Source organism: Planococcus citri, chromosome 3, assembly GCF_950023065.1.
Source record: "Planococcus citri chromosome 3, ihPlaCitr1.1, whole genome shotgun sequence".
NCBI lineage: Eukaryota > Metazoa > Arthropoda > Insecta > Hemiptera > Pseudococcidae > Planococcus > Planococcus citri.
The window spans coordinates 51,321,237-51,339,760 of record NC_088679.1 but is presented as its reverse complement, the minus strand read 5'-3'; the positions used below and the strand labels follow the sequence as shown (position 1 = coordinate 51,339,760).

At 33.8% G+C, this 18,524-nt stretch overlaps 1 protein-coding gene across 3 annotated transcripts in view; it reads right to left on the bottom strand.

The window, feature by feature from the left end:
* LOC135839980 (adenylyl cyclase 78C-like) overlaps positions 1 to 18,524 on the bottom strand; it is a 125,448-nt gene that overhangs the window by 92,901 nt on the left and 14,023 nt on the right. The window contains exons 1-2 of one of the 3 annotated variants that reach the window (XM_065356275.1): positions 3,133 to 3,542; positions 2,936 to 3,042 (exon numbers count right to left, since the gene is read on the bottom strand). The exons of 1 other annotated variant lie outside the window; for it this stretch is intronic. The gene's annotated coding sequence lies outside the window, so the exon portion shown is untranslated. Of the gene's footprint in view, positions 1 to 2,935; positions 3,543 to 18,524 lie in introns of those variants that run through there. One more of the 3 variants, XM_065356274.1, reaches the window with a different exon arrangement.

The following is an 18,524-nucleotide window of genomic DNA, read 5'->3' as shown; positions in this document are numbered from 1 at the left end:
AAGTGTTTGTGCAATTAAATCGAGAAAAATAAAAAAAATAATTATCAAATTTGTTTTTTTTTAAATTGATAACAATGACCGAAAAAATGGCACCACAGCATTCCATAATATTTCCCCAGTTTCAGAAATGATATCTTTCCATGTTTTGGCTCAATTGGTGTGAAATATTTGAGAATACAAAATTTTCAATACCTACACGAATTAGTCCAAAAATATATATGTGATTTGCATATTTTCAACCGTTTAGCGGAACCCTAAAAGTAGACTTGACTTTTAATGGCAATGGCATTGGTTAACGAAAAATCTCAAATACTATCTTTTGGAACTGAACCATTTTTTTCAAAACAGGTTGAGAATGAGTAGAAGCTAGGGAGGAAATACCACGATTTTTTCAAAAATGATCTCTCTTTGAGGACCCATAAATCTCCTTTCCAGGAGCATCTCCGTTTTATGAGTAACTTTATAGTCAAAATGAAAATCTCTGCTAAATGTGGTCAAAATCCGCCGATTTTGTTTTCGCGATCCATCCTAATGTACAAGGTACGTACACTACATATTAAGAAGTCGACTTGATTTTTTTCATAATATTTTTTTTTATTCTAGCCAACTGTAACTCTCCTTAATCCTCATGAGAGAGACTACAATTTTTTCGAAAAAAGCTCTAATTTAAAAACGTTTGTCAATTCAAAGAAATTGATCTGCTCTAAATAAAATTATTTAGGTTACAAATTTTACACTACAGTTCCCAATTTTTATCTTTTATTAAATAATATTTAATTGAATTAATTCGTTGCGGGAAAAAATGGATGATCTAATTTTTTTTTTTTTTTGGATGAAACTTTTTTTTATTTCTTTAAAGGTGTCGCAAAACTATTATTTTCACCTTCCACTCAATTTAATGATGGGTTCCCAATGGTGTATCCAGGCATCACGTTAAAAAATTTCTGACGATTCTTTTTACATTTTTAAAAGCACTTTTGCAATTTAACCCTTTATATTTGAATTTAAAATTTAAATTTTGATTGAAAAAACACGCAATCTACCGTAAATTACCTAACAATTAACTGTTATTATGTCAAATTTGAAAAGTGAATCTGTCAGTCTGGAAAAGCTAGGTAGCCCTAACGACGAGAATTTCATTATGCCTTTCAAGTACCTACTCAGTTACTTGTATGTATTTTGACGTCGCGTTGTCGTTTCATTATTCACAAGTCACAACTCGCAAACTCACATTTCAACTTTTATACTTCATAGCTGTTGAGCTTTTTTTTTGTTTTTTTGGAGGCTATCTTAATTCTGATTACAGTTGACGAATTTGAGAAAAAAATTCGCTAAGTAATCATAACTTTAAAAATGACCGGAAAACTTTGAAACGTTTTTCGTGCGTTTCGTTCTGAACACCGAGGTAGGTAGGTAAGTAGGTATACCTACTTTTGCGCTTAAGAATAATGAATGCATTCGATGAACATCGAGGTAATTTCCATAGATAATATTGTAAACAATACCCAACCAGTGACAAGTATCGCTGCAAGGTAAATTATACTGAAACAAGCGTTCCAAAAACACGTCTAGCGTCTACTTTTCCACAATCAAGTCACAAACTTCGCACACTAGGTTTCGTTAACCACTTTAAATCAAATGTTAGGTACAATTTAGTTAATTATTCATTATTTAAATCTGTTCGAAAACCTTTTCAGGTACCTAGACATACTCGTACATTGTAGAATTCATCGAGACCGAATCGAAGATTTTAGCAACGTGGAAAAAAACGTCCCCTTTGCCACAACTGGGAAGTACACGACTACACGTACGAGTATCTATTATACATCTCTTTGTAGATTTGTCTTTCCAAAATCTAAACAATTTGCGAGAATCGTCGCGTCCATTATCATACTGCAGTTAAAGCAGTTACATTAATACATTATGGTACGTAATTTAAATTTAACACGGTCATAAAATGTATAGCAATATTAACGGTGGAAATACTCGTAGGTAGGTATCGCATAGCAGGTACTTTGGGAGTTGGACGTTTTAGAATGATGCATTTAAAAAGTGAACCGAATAGCTACACAGAGTAATTATCGTGAAGAGACGTTTTGGAGACAGAAATCACGCGATGGTTACATTCTTGCGCTGACGTTGTGCAATCAACGCCATAAGAAATAAATTTAATTTTCGTGAGTACACCCTTATCCATGCGACGATACAGACTACACTAATTATTGGTAGTGCTTTTACACATAAATGAGCATCGCGTTCAATTTCAATTCGGCCGAAATTTAATTAAATTGTAACATTTTATAATTATTTTATTTACTATTCGTAGGTATTATTTACACCTACCTATAGGAACAACCACCATGCTCGGATGCAAATCGTGAAAATATTCAATTAGGTATCACTGTATAGGATACTAATAATGGTAGGTAATTTTAATTCAGCGTGAGTTTTAAAAACAATACTGATATTTTTATTGAAATGAGGACGTAGGTGTATGTATGACGTACCTATCTACCAATAGTAGTTGAATATCTGCATGGATGGGGATATTTCGGTGTACATACCGATTTACATTTATCGTTTTTAATTTGAGTCGAAATAAAATCATCGTTCATCAATCAAAACGATTTTATTTATTCATTTTTTAAATGATTCTACAGTGTTTTAGGTCAGCCAACTTTATAGGATTAGGTACCTATCGGCCGATCATGGAGGTTTTTTTTTTATTCTCAGCGATACAGGTTACAATGAACTTATCTATATCAGTTAACACACGTATACCATCAACAATGTTGAAAGAGGAGGAAAAGGGTACAAAAATTTAGTCAACGACGTATTACTTATCGAAAGTTAGATAAATTGGAACGATAATGTCCAGCGAATAGAATAAGTAATAACGTAAATATTAAAAGTTGATAATAAACTCAATCATTACCTGCTGTTTTCCTTGATCACCGACGAGGCATTTCTGACATTTTTAGAATCATTGTTCATTGGAAACTCGACCAACACGTGATTATTTTAATTTATAGTGATTAAGATCTGCCCGAAAAAAAATAGTTGGGAACTCGGTTAAAATTATAACAACACCGAAATTTTAAATAAGTGAGTATGTAGTTGAAATTCAAGTACCTAGGTACAATTGCAATTACATCAACTGCCTATTCAAAAATAATATTTACCGATCAATATAGGTACCTCGATAAATAAATCCAATAAAAAAACTCGAAAAAAATCTCAGATACGTATTTGAAAATCACTCATCGATCACGATTAATAGGTATCAATTTTTTCAAACAATGTAAAAAACGCGATACTAGAGAGTTCAAATATTTTTAAAAATATCATACGATCAATGAGTAATTGAATTATCGAAATGATGAGCAATGTCGATATTTCATCGTTACTATATCATCTTCATCACATCAACAATGTAAAATGAAAAACGTATCGAAATTTCGTATTCTCGTACGCGTCTACGAAACCACGCGACCACGACCGTACACGAAATAGATACAAGAATGACTGAAGAATGAAATGAACTAGGACTGAAGTTTTTGGAAATGAAAACGCTTCAGAGTGATGGGATGATGTTCGGTGGTTCGCTCCTGCGCATCGAATCGTTCTATTTATTTATTTTTTCTCTATCAAGAATAATGGTCATCAATTGAACTACAAATAATTCGTTATCTAAATCTATCGTCGAGTAGAGTATATTATGGTTTTCTTAGAAGAGAATGACTGAAATTTTCAAAGAATTTGGATCGTTTTACGATTTTTCTCGATGTAGGCGTGAGATAGGTACAGAACAAAAGTCATGTCTAGACTTCAAAATGACGTGATAAACTTGATATTCCATTAAGTGTGCTATTAGGAAATTTCGAAAAATTATTTGTTATTCCTCACATGGTGCCAAATAATTGACTTATACAAGAGGGAATCTTATCGAGTGTGCAGTGACTGATTTGCTCGATATTTAAAAACAGAGAACCCCTGTAGTTGTCCACCACAAAATTTATGGCCACCCAATCGCAAAACTACGGGTCCCACAGAAGTCCAAAAGTCTCTAAATTTTGACTTTTGATCAATTCAACCCCAAAATACTGAAAAACGTGCCTCAGACAGTAAAATAGTGATTATCATAATTAAATTGAGCGTTAAATTGTTATGGGGATGGGGTGTCCATGAGGTATTTTTTGGGCTTTAAATTTTCGAAAAATTGTCCAAAAATTTTGTAGTCACGAATTCACTTTGTTGGAGTTTGGGCGCGATTTCAGCTCTGCGCGTCCGAAAGGGTATTTTTTAGACCAAAAATTTTCGAAAAGTTGTACGAAAATGATCGAAACGTGTAATTGGGCAGTTGCAACTTTGGGAATCATTTTTTCTAGTCACAAGTCAAGTTTCTTGGGATTCCCCAAGTTCCACCTACCTAATTGCACTTTTCGACCATTTTCAAACAATTTTCCCAATATTTTTGGGCCCAAATTTTACCCTATGGACCTATAACTATGACTCTTCATATATGTGTAATGGGTATCACTATTTTACTGTTTGAGACATATTTTTTCTTTTTTTTTTGGCGGAATTGGCCGAAAAGTGAAATTTTGACATCCTTTGGACCGCTGAGGGATCTGTACTCGTAGTTTTGGATTAGGCACCTATAAATATTTTGGTAAACTATCCTATAAGGGTCCTTATCGGGTCAAATCGATCACTGCACATTCGTGAGGTTCCCTTGTTAGGTGTGCTCAAAATTTTTAAAAAATTGAAACACGAAGAAATCTGTTGAAAAATATGGTCTCGAAGGAATTGTTTTAACCGAAAATGAAAATTATTACCAAGGATAAGGTTTGACGTTTGACCGCATCCGATTTTTGGTGCCGTTAATTTTTTTCATGTCTGGTTCAAAAAATAAAAAAAAAATGTTTCTAACCAAAATTTCATGAAAACATCAACATTATGGATATTTAGAATTTCACCTTAAACCCTCAATTTTGAAGACATACGATTTTCGTGGTTTTTTTTATCAACTTTTAAAAACCTAAAAGCGCAATTTTAATCATTTTTCAGACACCCTTTTTCTTTAAAATTGATGAAAATTAGTTATGAAGGACGAAGGTAGTAAAGAGTCCTCAAAACCGAATTTCATCATTTTCAACATTTCGAGAGTGATTTTTTGACCAGAAATTTTTCACTATTCGTCAGTACAAAGGATTTTTCTTCAAGTAAGTAAAATATGGTAAATTGGTAAATACAAAACACAGTCGAGATGTCCCCCTGGAAATGTCTCAATTAGGAATAAACTTTTTAATTCTTTATATACAGCTCGAAAATAAACTAGCATTTTTGATTATATAGCGATGGAGGTTCCAGAATGGCGGAGATGGTGGAATTCAGTTCGAAAGATTCGATATTAACTTCAGAACTAATTTTCATCATTTTAACTGAAAAATTTCTTTTAAAAAAGAAACAACTTCATTTTTAATTTTAAAAAAAATCATAATTTTTAGGTTTTCGAAAATTCGACAAAAAACGAAACATCATTTGCGTAACTGAGATTTTAATTGCGGGGGTTTCAGACCATGAGGAACTGTACGAGTGGTTCCCCCTATTGATCATTTTGAATTGACATATTTTCAAATCATTTTATTTCTCAAGATATGAAAATGTCGATTTTTTGGCATTATTTTTTCACTTTCAAGAAAATAATGAAAGAAAAATCATTTTTGTGGATGAATTTTTATCGTGTGAAAGAAGCTGAATTATAAATTATAATATACATCTAGGTACTTGTTTGGTCCCAAAAATACTATCTATATGTACTTGGACTTCAAAATGAGCAAAGAAGAGGGAAGTGAAAATTATCAGACAAGTTACATATCCTTCGTTCTACACAAATCAAAAGAGGGTAGGTACATAGGTATGTATGTAGGTAAATGTTTGAGGGGATACCTTGTACAACTCAAGAGGAAGTGTACCATACCCACACTAAAAACATAAAATCTGTTTGTTTTTTTTTCAACAAACGTAACGAAAATTGAATGAAATCTCTAATTATTGACTTCTTTGCTTGCGATAAAAAGTGAAACTGATGGCTAGGTAAAATTTTGGAAAGCCTTAGAAATCAAAAGCAATAAAGCCCGTTCGTCAAATATCGTAATCGGAAACTGATTTCATAATGGAACAATTATCTAGACCTCTACGAAATTCAAGAGGATAAAAGCATTCTTTCAAGAAGGTTTTCTCAACTTTTAAAAGTTTAAACTCGGAAAACAGCCATTTAGATTGCTCGATTTCTTCGTAACGACGATCGACGTTGGCAAATCGATTCCACTACGTCAAGTAGGATGAGAATGTTGCTGGATTCATTTTCTAATTAAATAAGTTTACCTACTTTCAATTCTACGGTGAATCAAAATAATTTGGATAAAACTTCGAAAATTCGTTAGATTTTACTTCACAACGTCAATTGAAAGAAATTTCAAGTAGGTACCTATCCACGTACCTAATTAATGATAAATACTGATGGTGTAAAAATTGATATGTCTGATTTTATTACGTTATGGGTGTCAGTCAGTGTCAGCCCAAGTGAATCAAATAGGTAGTAATTATTGTAGGTACATACATCACATTCCCCATACTACATATTACTAAAATTTAGAATTAAATTTCATTCAACTAGATAATTTTTAACCCTACTATCGTTTCAGATTTACGAAAAATGTCTACTGTAAACATTTTTAATTACATTATAGAAAATGTTACTAATAAATAATGGTGTTAGATATTTGGTTCTCGTATTTTCAATTTCCCATCACTAATTTATGAAGAATATTCGTCGCAATTACGATTGTTCTGCGTACAGAAAATAGAAATGAAAGAATAAATATAGGAAATAGATTTTTCATTTCGGTACCTATCGAGAAAAAGCACTTTTTTCAGCGAAGGGTCAACTAATGTATAACTTTGATATCGTGACAATCCCTTGAGAAATTTTTCCGATTTTCAACGGTCCTGCTCACAGTTGATTGCAAGCAAGTAGATTAAATTGAATTATGTTTTGTAGAAATAGCATTTGTAACAGTGGGTATATTGCAAGGTGTCGGGGCTAACGCAGGTGGTTAGTGTGTCATGTAGGTACAAATACATGTTGAACAATGAAACAGTATAATTATCGAAGTTCCTATGAAATTTTGGTTCCTTTTAGTTGATACTTTTTTTGAAAATTTCTGAAGTTATTGTTCTTCTTGTCACTGGCTTTCACCTATTAAAGGAAGATGGGAGATGTAGATTAAAAAAATGGGCGTAAAAGTATTTTTGAAGACTTTAAATCATAGATATGTTTTTTACTGCAATTAAATCAATGTTTAGAATTCCAAATTTTGAAAAGGTTCAACAAAAATAACAGAAAGTCATTTTTGAAAATCTGAAAGACATAATTTTAGTAATTCAATGATTTGTTTCTCCAAGTCTGACATAATGTCAGGAAATCAGCAGATTTTTTTCAAGTTTTTAAAAGTCTGACATAATGTGAGAAAGTCAACAGGTTTTTTTCTTAATTCGGTAGATAACATTTTTTCCCAAGAACTTGAACGTTTTGGAATAGGTACGTAAACAATCATTACAGAGCTTGCATTCTAATCAATCCCTTTCTGACCCACCAAGAAAATCAAATACGAGAACACATGGTGAGAGATGAACATACGCAATACGGGATGTTCGTAGACATTAAAAAAAAAAAAAAAAAAAAATCGAAACCGCAAAAGACACATCACATGAGGATACTGAACTCTGCATGCAAATGTATCTTTACCTACTTTAGAACAAGGAAGCGTTTCTATGTGAATCTGAGAGAATCTGTGTATTCCAATGACATCTGTTTCGACATATTATCATACTTAGTACTGGTAGTCCATGAGAATAAATCTCGTTTTGTGACACATTCTAATAAATATTCAAGAGCGATTTTCGTTGGTGACTTGGCAATCAATAACACGAATACTTCGCCAATGCCTGCGCAACCATTTCATCACTTTTCTTGCCCCGATGAGAATATACCTCGTAATTTTTTGGCGAAAACCTCAACTAAGAAATGTAACTTATACAAGCAAAAAAGCCAATACGTATTTAATAATCAAATAAAACATGATATTCAATTCATATCGTGTACAAAAATGCAAAACCTTAATTGGTAGGTACCAAAGTCGAAAACGAAGCAAATTTGATCGCAAATTTCTTTTCAAACCCCATTTCCAAAACCTCCGTGATAAAATTTGCCGATCGCCAAACCAATACGAGGATAGGTCCAGATCGTTTATTTCACTTTAAACCCCCCTTCCTCGCCTCGCCATACCACCCTACAATTTTTTGGATAAAAAAATTCGCCATCTCCAACACACATTTTAAAAAAAACAAAAAACATGAATTAATACTTAATCACATGATACTTGTAGTCAAATTTCGCGATCTTCTCCACCACTCCAGCATAGCACATACTAGTTTCTTGGATGAAAAATTCGTTATTTACAATTTTAAAAATTTTTTCAACATATATCACATGATATAATGATCATTTATTCTAATTTCAACCATTTTCCCATCGCCTCCAAGGCACCTTACAAATTGCTAATTTTTAGGGTTTTTGCTGCTAGCAGCATAAACCCTATTGCAATTGATTATTTTCAATTTAATTTGTAGCCAATCAGCGAGCAGTATTTCGGAGAGACCCATTCTGTGATTTGGATTGGAGAGTGCATGGAGTCTGTGTGACGTCAGCGCCGCGTATAGGCGACGTTTTAACGAAATGTGAAAATGTGTGATGTTCTTTAATCTTTAATCTTTATCCTTTTGCTTTTTGCTTTTGCTAATTAATTACGCTAATTAATTATCACTGAATGACTGAATGTACATATGATAAATGATAATAGGGATGGAAAGCAGGAAAGCAGAAAGCTAGCTGAAAGCTGAGGAAGTAGGGGGGGTTGAAAGCTATTGTTAGCTAAGCAAGTAGCAACTTAAAAGCTAGCGAAAGCCAGAAGCTTTTTATTCAGTTTTCTTTATTTTTTAAATTTTTTTGCAAATTCGTTACTCCGTAAATTTCTTCTTGCTTTTGGCTGTGATCAAATTTACGAAAAATAAATAAAAAATAAAAAAAAGCACCTAACAAAAAGCAAAAACCCTTTGCAATCAGCGAATAGCTGATAGCTTGTTTTTCATTTTTTTTCAAAACTTTTTCACTTTTGGGACTAGAGGTAGCGAAAAGAAAAAAAATTTTGTATACGGTTTTGTAACAATAAAAGGATGGATTGTTCAAAAACATACAAATTTTGTTAATTTAATTCTCAAAAAAAAAATGTTTTTTTAATTTTCATAATTATTAAGCCAAGTTATTATTTTGATGAAATCAAAATTCCAAAATGAAATTTGATCAGAAAAACGAGTTATTTTAACCCACACTTTTTTCCAATTTTGCTGGGATGTAATAAACATTTTTTGTTGTGAACTGTTGAAACTCTTGAAAAAAAAAAGACGAATGAAATTTTATTTTTGGAGCATTAAATTTTTCCTTCGATTGCAAAATGGTATACATTTTTTGTAGATAAAATAATAGAATGAGGCAGTTCGTGAGTTCGATAATGTTTTTACGGCAAACTGGTTATGCAATTTTATTAACACAAACGAAAACATAACTACTGCCGATTATTTGCAGGATAAACTGATTCGAATACGAAATAGGTATTCCTAATCAGCAGAAGTCAATTCTGTTGATATCAAAAAAAAATTCAACGGTCAGTTTTTTTCAACCTTCTGAGTACATAAGTCTTCTGTACTTCAAAGTGCCATTCCCGTTTCGTTGTACCCCTATTATATGTATGTGTATTTCCCATAAAATACTCCTCTTTCAATCAACTTTTCACTCAAGTGTCTTTTGTGTTTGATTTTTTTCTTTTCTTCTGCCATTAATATATGCTTTTCAAAACAGTCACTATTATTTATATAATTGAAATAGATTATAGCTTCAGTAAAAATTATGTTTATTTTGTATCAAGTACAAATAGCCCAATGATCGCAATAAAAACTCAAGTTCTTCGATTTCGAAAAGGAAAATTATTCAGGCATAGAAAATTGTCATTTTATGATCGATCAAGTATAGCATTAAAAGACAACATCATGATCAATCATACAAATAATAAAGATTTAAATTGAAAACAACCCGTAACTCAGAACTGCTAATTAAAAAGTAGGCAGGTAGAAGGTACCAATACCATTTTTACAAATTTAGCAAGGGCAAAAAAGTATCAAGACTACCCAGCCACTTTCAGTTAGCGTAATCAGAAATTAAACTGCATAATAAATGTAATCATGAAATTAAAATACATTCATGTCATCACTCATCAGCAATTTTCTGTGGTGAGACACTGCGCGGTATTCGTTGAAGAAATTTCAATAAAACGCTCCAATGTTTCCAGACCACGTCTGTTGATTTTACATACTTCATATCTGTTTTACTTAGCTTCAAGTTCACCACAGAACAATTAACTACAAAAACAGATAAATTCATCATTATTACAAGTTAGTGGTCTACATGTATGGGTCACTATCGTGAATTAAAATTCACATCCAGTTTGTATGAAACAAAATTCTCAATTTCAATTAGGTCCGTCAACCATTGGGCAATTCACCATAGTGACCCATATTATACATATTTCTCATGTTTATCCAAATACCACAATAAATTACAAGCAAAATAAACACGAAGCCATATTACACATTGATTCCAGTGAGATCTGAACCGTGCATCTTCGCAAAAGAAGGAGACTTGGAAATCGAACCATCGGACCACATTCACTGATGAATCACGAGATCAGCCAATATTACTGGAGTACCTCCTCATCAACACGAGATCGAAATTGAAACAAATTACCTCCTGGTTGAGCACCATGGGAACTTCCCCCATGGCCCTGCCCAGGCCCCCTTTTCACCCCATAGGGCTCGGCGGGGAGTTAGTTCCGAGTACAAGCAGAGAAGACATTCAACGAACCGCTCTCATCCACACAACTAGATGGAAAATCTGTGTTATTGGAGTATTGCTGCGTCGTTCGACAACGTCAAATAACTATTTTAGTATTCGTAGCTAGCTATATCGGCTATTTGTTTCTAAATCTAATTGCGAGTTATGTTCGTGAAAATCTAAATATTCAAGTGCATAGAAATTTTACACAAAAGGTTACAGGGAAAAATATAGATATTCAATTAAGAAATACCGTAATTAAAAAATAACTCAACACCCAAAATTATAATAAATGCTGAATTTTTAACTCACCCAAAAGGCTATAAACATGTACTTTGGCAAAAGCAAAATATTATGTTATATATTATTATTTAAAAAAAGTACTCACGAAACACCTTGTGGATTGTGGATTAAGAACGCTCAGGTCAATTTTAACATTCTAGACGAAGGACGGGACGTCTCACATACAAAATTTTCGTTACATTCACTCATTCGACGCTTTCAATAAGTAATTTACACGATGGTTAATCTGATAAAACCTGAAATCAATTATATAACCAACCCTTCCCATGTCCCCAACTAATGCAAATATTATAAAATTTAGTACATTACTTACATGTCCTGTAAAAAAGGTACTGATCTATGTAATCTGTAAAAAAACTATTTAGTACCAAAAAAATTTGAAAATTTTTGACAGTTGCCAAGAAACGCCAAAAAATTGCAGCAGTTTTTTTTCATTCGATAAATCTTATTATTAAAATTACCGCATTGTTTTCAAGACCTATGAATTCAAAATGAAAAAAAAAATTAAACAACAAAACTGCAGCTATAAAGCTGCAGACTATGAAAATTATTTGCTATGATTTTTATGATAGGAAGTTAGGTACCTGACTGATTTGACAATATGATTTCACGTAGACAGATGTATTCCCATTTCTAAAACATTATTTTCACTAACAAAAAAAAAATAATCAAGTAGGTAATACTCACAGACGTTAATAATAAACTCAAAATATCCCATATACTTTCTCGAAACGTTCGGGAGTTCAGGCAAAATACTTCGAAAAAAATCGACTAAGAATTATGAGTGAACTTAATCTACTTACGAAACTAATGAAAAAAAAAATTGTACTCACGATCTTTCAAGTGGAATACCCATACTCAGGGTTCAAAAATATAGTTTATAAATAACCGGGGGAAAAATGCGTCATGTGTGGGTACTTACGTATCTCTTCCAATTTTAACCCAACCTCCAGTCGTTGAACGTTGTAACACCTTTATATTATCGCTACACCTAATTTCAAAATTGATTGATTTTTATCACGTCACCTATCTGCATCTTTGTTTTATTCTCCTGAAATCATTCCTCGAGTTTTTTTTCTACCTAAGCAAATAAAATGAAACCCCATACTCACATTCATTTCACATCTTTCACGGAATACCCTGTGATACGTTATACCAAGAACCAAGATATACGAACACTACACAAAAAAAATTCAGCAACACTCTTCATCTAAATCATGTGTACTTTTCATGCGATAAACTCATAATCCTGGAATATCAAAGTTAACGAAACTATCGTAGCAAATAGGATTACAATACTCACTGTTCCAGTGTTCACTTATAATAAGGCATTTTAGCGATTAAAACGGAACACCAGCGATCTAATTAAATACGCAATCGATTAGATTGGACGGAAAACATCTATTCAACCATCCTGAACATACACAATAAAAATTTTCACACGAAAATTATGCTCGAATTATCACTTTTTAATAACCAAAGCAATTACGAACTCCCTAATAATATTAATCAAAAATCAAAAATTGAAAGATAATATACAAAATACCAGTGCGTTCAAAAGTAGTATAAGCGTAGTCTCCACCTGAATACCGACGAAGATGGGTAGTGGATAAATCTGTAGTAGGTAACTAGTAGATCTGCACAAAATACATGCCGGCGTGCGATTTATTTTAGATGCGATAACGTATAACGTCCATCAACCTTAGATAATTTTTCTAAACGCGCACACCAAATAGGTCAGATGAATTCAGCCAACTCACAACAGCGTTGAAGCCTGCGGTATGGTAAATCACATGCACAACAACAACAACAACAACAAATGGTAGGTAGATATATCGTAGTGCGATTAGAAGTACAGGTACTTATATAAATTTCACTCATTAATTTGCATATTAAGACACCTTTAGCCAAACTAAATTTACAATAAATAAAATTTAGTACAATATACTCACGACTTCGGCTATATAAATCGAAATATTAGGCAAAGCCTGAAAAACACATGCTCAAAATTTTTGATGAATTTGATTGACGTGCGATTTGAATGATGATCAACAAAACACCAGAATGAGTATTTGGTATAGTAGATTAGAATACAAAAGGTAGAAGATATAACGGAAGCGTTTAGATTCTACTGCATTAAAATCATAATACTAAGTATCATTCGACCATTTCGTAATCTCCTTCGAAGAGGGATCTCACGCAGATTGTTTTTTTTGCAAACACATCTTCATAAAGTACACTACCTAGAACTCCAGCAAAAACAAGAAGAAAAAAAAAAAAGCGAATATTTCCGCCACTATAAACGTAACACAAAAAGGTGACAAGAAACTCTATGTATAGCGAAATAAACAACTAGGTACATTTCACGAGGAGAAATATGATACTCTCAAGCGTTACTTGTGATTTAAGGGCAATGGTTGTTAGCTTTACAACGATTAAAATAGAGTTGTCTGATATTACGTTTAATCATTAGTAACAGCGATAGAATCAGGCTTGTCGAAGATGATTGACAATCCTGGGAGGGCATTCGCGAAAAAAATCTGTTCAGTTGTTTCCCGATTTTAAATACATATAACATACCTGAAAGATAGTGATACAAAACAAAGATGAAAGCATCAACACGAAACAAAATAATAAATAAAGTATGAAGTCAAGACACTTCTTTATACTTATACACCGTTATATTCCATGACTAGGCGAACCCTACTAAATGATTAGGTATATTGTTCTACATGAAATAGCGATGTGCGATCAACAAAAATTATTCCGCGACTTGTGATATGTAATTCCACGACCTAAAAATACATACGAAGCAACAAACGCAGTGAAAAAAATCACACAAATAGAGAATAAAGTAAAAAAAAAATGAAAATTTGATACGAAATACTAGCGCATAAGGTCCATTTAAAAGGCTTCCGCGTACGACCCTTCGCATAAGCCTGCTTTCTGAACTCTCCTGAAGACTGTTAAGCAACACCACACGAATACGTTGGACACATTCGGCCAATTCGTAGCACAAAAAATTTAACAAACGCATCACACGCTCTTCGTTAACTACAGCAACGCATTGATCGTATAGAGAGCTCGATCACCATGATCGTAAGCACTCGTAAGGCAGACCTATCATGAGCTAACATCTTTAAGGTAATCACGTATGGCTTACACGATACCTTCTAAATAGAAACATTATACATACAAATACATATCAACACACGCACGTTACGTGCGATAATATATACAAATAACACTCGATAATTAATGCAGCGTTACCAAAAATACCCAGTTATTCACACAGATTGCGGTATGAAATAATCAGCGTACTCGCAACATCTAAATCAGTGAGTTCGCTCTTACTATACCGATCAAATATCACGAAGCTCAAATCGAAAAAGCACACAAATGCATTATGTATCACGTTCACTGGTATGATTTCGGTAAATTAACGTCTGAATCTATCTAGCTGAAAACCATTACGCACAGACAAACAACAATAATAGCCTAGTAACGTGTTTTAAGCAAAATTAAAGACTATAATAATTAGGAAAAGTAATTTTGATATACATATAGATGTACCATACATACAGAAACCCTCGAGAAGCAGCCACTATAATAATTCATTGCGTAAAAGAAACGCGGTGCATATTTCATTAGGCTATTTTTAACCTCATCATTTTCACGATATGATTCGGTCTCAAATTTCAACTAATATGAGCAGAACTAGACTTGAAAGCTACTGTTGTCAAACTCATAGCACAAAAGATTACGCGATACGCCTGTAAGAGAAAATGTAATCGCCAAATCAACATACAAACAAGTTAAACAATACTAAATTAAAATTTGATACACTAATACTCCATTTAGTATCGATAACACGAATCGTATATTAGTAGAAGTACGCTTCACTACATCAGACGAGCTGGCATAATAAACTGATGACGGAGCTCATTCCATAAACTGAATTCACACGGAAATCGCTTCTTAAAAACTCAAAATCTCAACTTCCTGTAGTTCTCATGCGACATTCAGCATTGCGTACGTTCTCAAGAATTCTACAGATGGAAATCAGTACTCGTATCAGCAAAATTTAGGCCTGCGGATACCTGTAAGACGTAATACAGTAACATGACATGAGTAAAATAAAAATGAAATAATACAAAATTAAACGTCGATACGTCAATACTCATAACATGACACATGTGTGATTTTGTAGACTTCTAGCACACTATCAACAATTAAACTTCGATTTGGTCTGCACAGCAACCAATATGAAAGAATCGCGAACTCAATTCCTCAAATGCTTTCAACTTTTTCGATTACCCCAAGATTCCTCAACTACCAGTGTTCTGCAGGTTAGTCGCAATATGTATTCATGCTCCTCGAAAGTCGAAATTGCTGGCAAGGGCCAAACCGAGATTTCAAAACCAACATATTCTAACAGTCGGTACTATTGAACATTAATCTGTAAGAGTAAGATGAAAGGTACCTATATGAATACACGAATACGATAACATAAGAGAAAGGATAAGAAAAAAAGACTCATTAAACGGGGTTTTCCTTCATAAAGGATTCAGCTCGACCGGCGGTTTGTATAACAGAAGAATCATTTTGACACGGTGACATGAATTCAATACTATGAATGATATTCTATATCTGATTTATGAGACTTGTAGACAATAATATTCACTTCAAGGAAAACCATCGCAGTTCCCAAAGTTGTTAAACACAACTTTAACGAGTTCAAGACTTTCAAATGACTCAGGATTGATGTAAGATTATACGCAGCATTTGGCATAAGGTATGTAGCATTTACCGGTACGTCTCAGAGAAACTTGTGAGGTTAGAAAATCTAAGGTAGGATATACCTGTGAGACATATTAGAATAAAACAGTATAAGTAAATTGCAATAAACATAAATCTAAGCAACACTTTGATACGCGAATACTACGAGTATTTTCCGTAATTCTATCACCAAGGCATTCTCAAACAAAAACGGCTTTGAAATATGCTGTACAACTCATTACTGCAATATTTGCGGAAAAGTTGATGCGAAATGTACTCGCTAATAGGCCTACGCTATTGAATTTTCGTGTAACTGTTGCAATGCTGCAGCACTCTACATTTTACAGGTAATAAGCACCAAATAGAACGCTTCAAGATACCGCGTGATTGAAAGATCATGGACTACTACACCTGTAAGGGTTTTATCAGAAAACACACCATATAAATAATTAGTTAAAAACACGACAAACTGAAAATTCGATACGCGAATACTATTTTTTAGGTTTCTATCAACCAATGCATCCTCAAACGATAAGACTGTGTATCACGTATTAACATTCATAGTTGTAAGATATTTAGGGAAACGCTGACACGAAATGAAGAACTGCCTATAATCTAGTCGCGCTTCTCAATTCTTGCGAAAGAACTTGCTCAAGATGTAAACATTTCAATATGGCAACACGTATTAATTAAATACCTGTAAAAGTAGATCAGACGAATAATGCACATCGCAAAATTATACTATACAAAAATTCGATACGTTAATACTAGACTTCTTGCTTCTATTCTATCGGACGTGAATCTCAACAGCTGGGACTAAACTAGTATAGAACCTTACACCACAATCTCAGTGATTTGACACAGATTAAAACTCGGCGGCTTAAAATGGTTGTAGCTGTTGACATTTCATAATGACTTAATAGTACCGATGAATAACGCGAAAATTTTTCTTCGTTATCGAATATCGAACACGTGACCTGTACATGTACAACAGGAGAGAACAGTAAGAAGCACTAAATTACATTATCAAAACTAAAATTTGATACGTAGATACAAGATTTCGTTGCAGGTGAAATACTCGATGGATATGGACTCTCGTAATAGCTTTCGTTACAACTTCCAATAAATTTACGAAGATCAGAACACCTGAAGAATGCTCGCTCATGAACCACTCCAGGTAAATGGTACAGTGGTTTTTTCTGATTTTAGGCAACTGACACAAACGTATAATATAGGAATCAGCTCTACAGTACTAGCACCGATGTAAACAAATCACCCTTCAATATTATACGCCTGTAAAATGCAATAATAAAGAAATTAATACCCTGAATACGATTCAAGTAGGAAATATATAGATACACGTTATACTCTATTTTTTCTCACTCAGTTAAGATCGGCGAGCCAGGAAGGTCATTTCTAATGAAACGGTTAAGCGAAGCTTAGGAAGAAAGCCATGACTGCTTTGAGTGGAAGTTCGGAACTTAGACAGCAGGGCGGGTGAAGGTGAAGCCTTTCCCAATTTTGAACAGCATCATAGGTGAGGAAATATGTTGAATGAATCGATCTGACTTAGAGGAAAGCGGACTTGATACCTGCTAACTCTCTAGATGTTGGAATAGTAGATACAGATGAGGGAAGACCTTAGAGATGTTCCTGAGAAGAACGGACTGACACCTGCTCTATCTCATAGACTTGACTGCTTGGCATCGATGATTAGAAGATCACACGTATGGTTTTTTTTTACAAAGACTAACTTATCTTCAGAAGTCTGGCGGGGTGATATTGATGTCACGAAGACTGAAGTCGACTCATATTTGACATTTTTCGAGCAGCATAAGAATATGGAAACGCTACCACGGAGGGAAGAACCCGATCTGACTATTTCTGCTACCTCTCGAAAAACCTGATGGATTGGCACTGAAGTTATGAAGAAAGAAACCTTGCACCCTCGTAAAAATCTGGACAGGTTGACAGACACTGGTGTTCGAGAAAAAGGTTTCCTGGCATCTTCTCTAACAGCACTAACTGAACTACACTATTTTTCGAAAAGCTCGATGACTTGATACCTGCGTTACATCTGAAATTTTAGTTAACAGTCGCACGGTTTGACACAAAAGTTGCAAAAACAGTTTTCTTACATTCTGGCGAAAATCTGGACGGATTAACACCAGCATTCTGAGCAGAAAGCCCCGGATTTCTTTTTACGCAGGATCAACTGAACTATACGATCTCTCGAAAAGCTTAGCGGGTGGGCACCGGTTTTAAAGGCACTTAAAATTTCCATGACAGCCGAACGAGTTGGCGCTGATGTTTGAAGATGAAAATCGCGTACTCGGGAGGAAATCTGGACCGGTTAGCGCTTACGTTGGGAAGAGAGAACCCTTGGTAGTAATCTCCTTAGTGGGCCAACTGAGCTACGATTTCTCGGAAA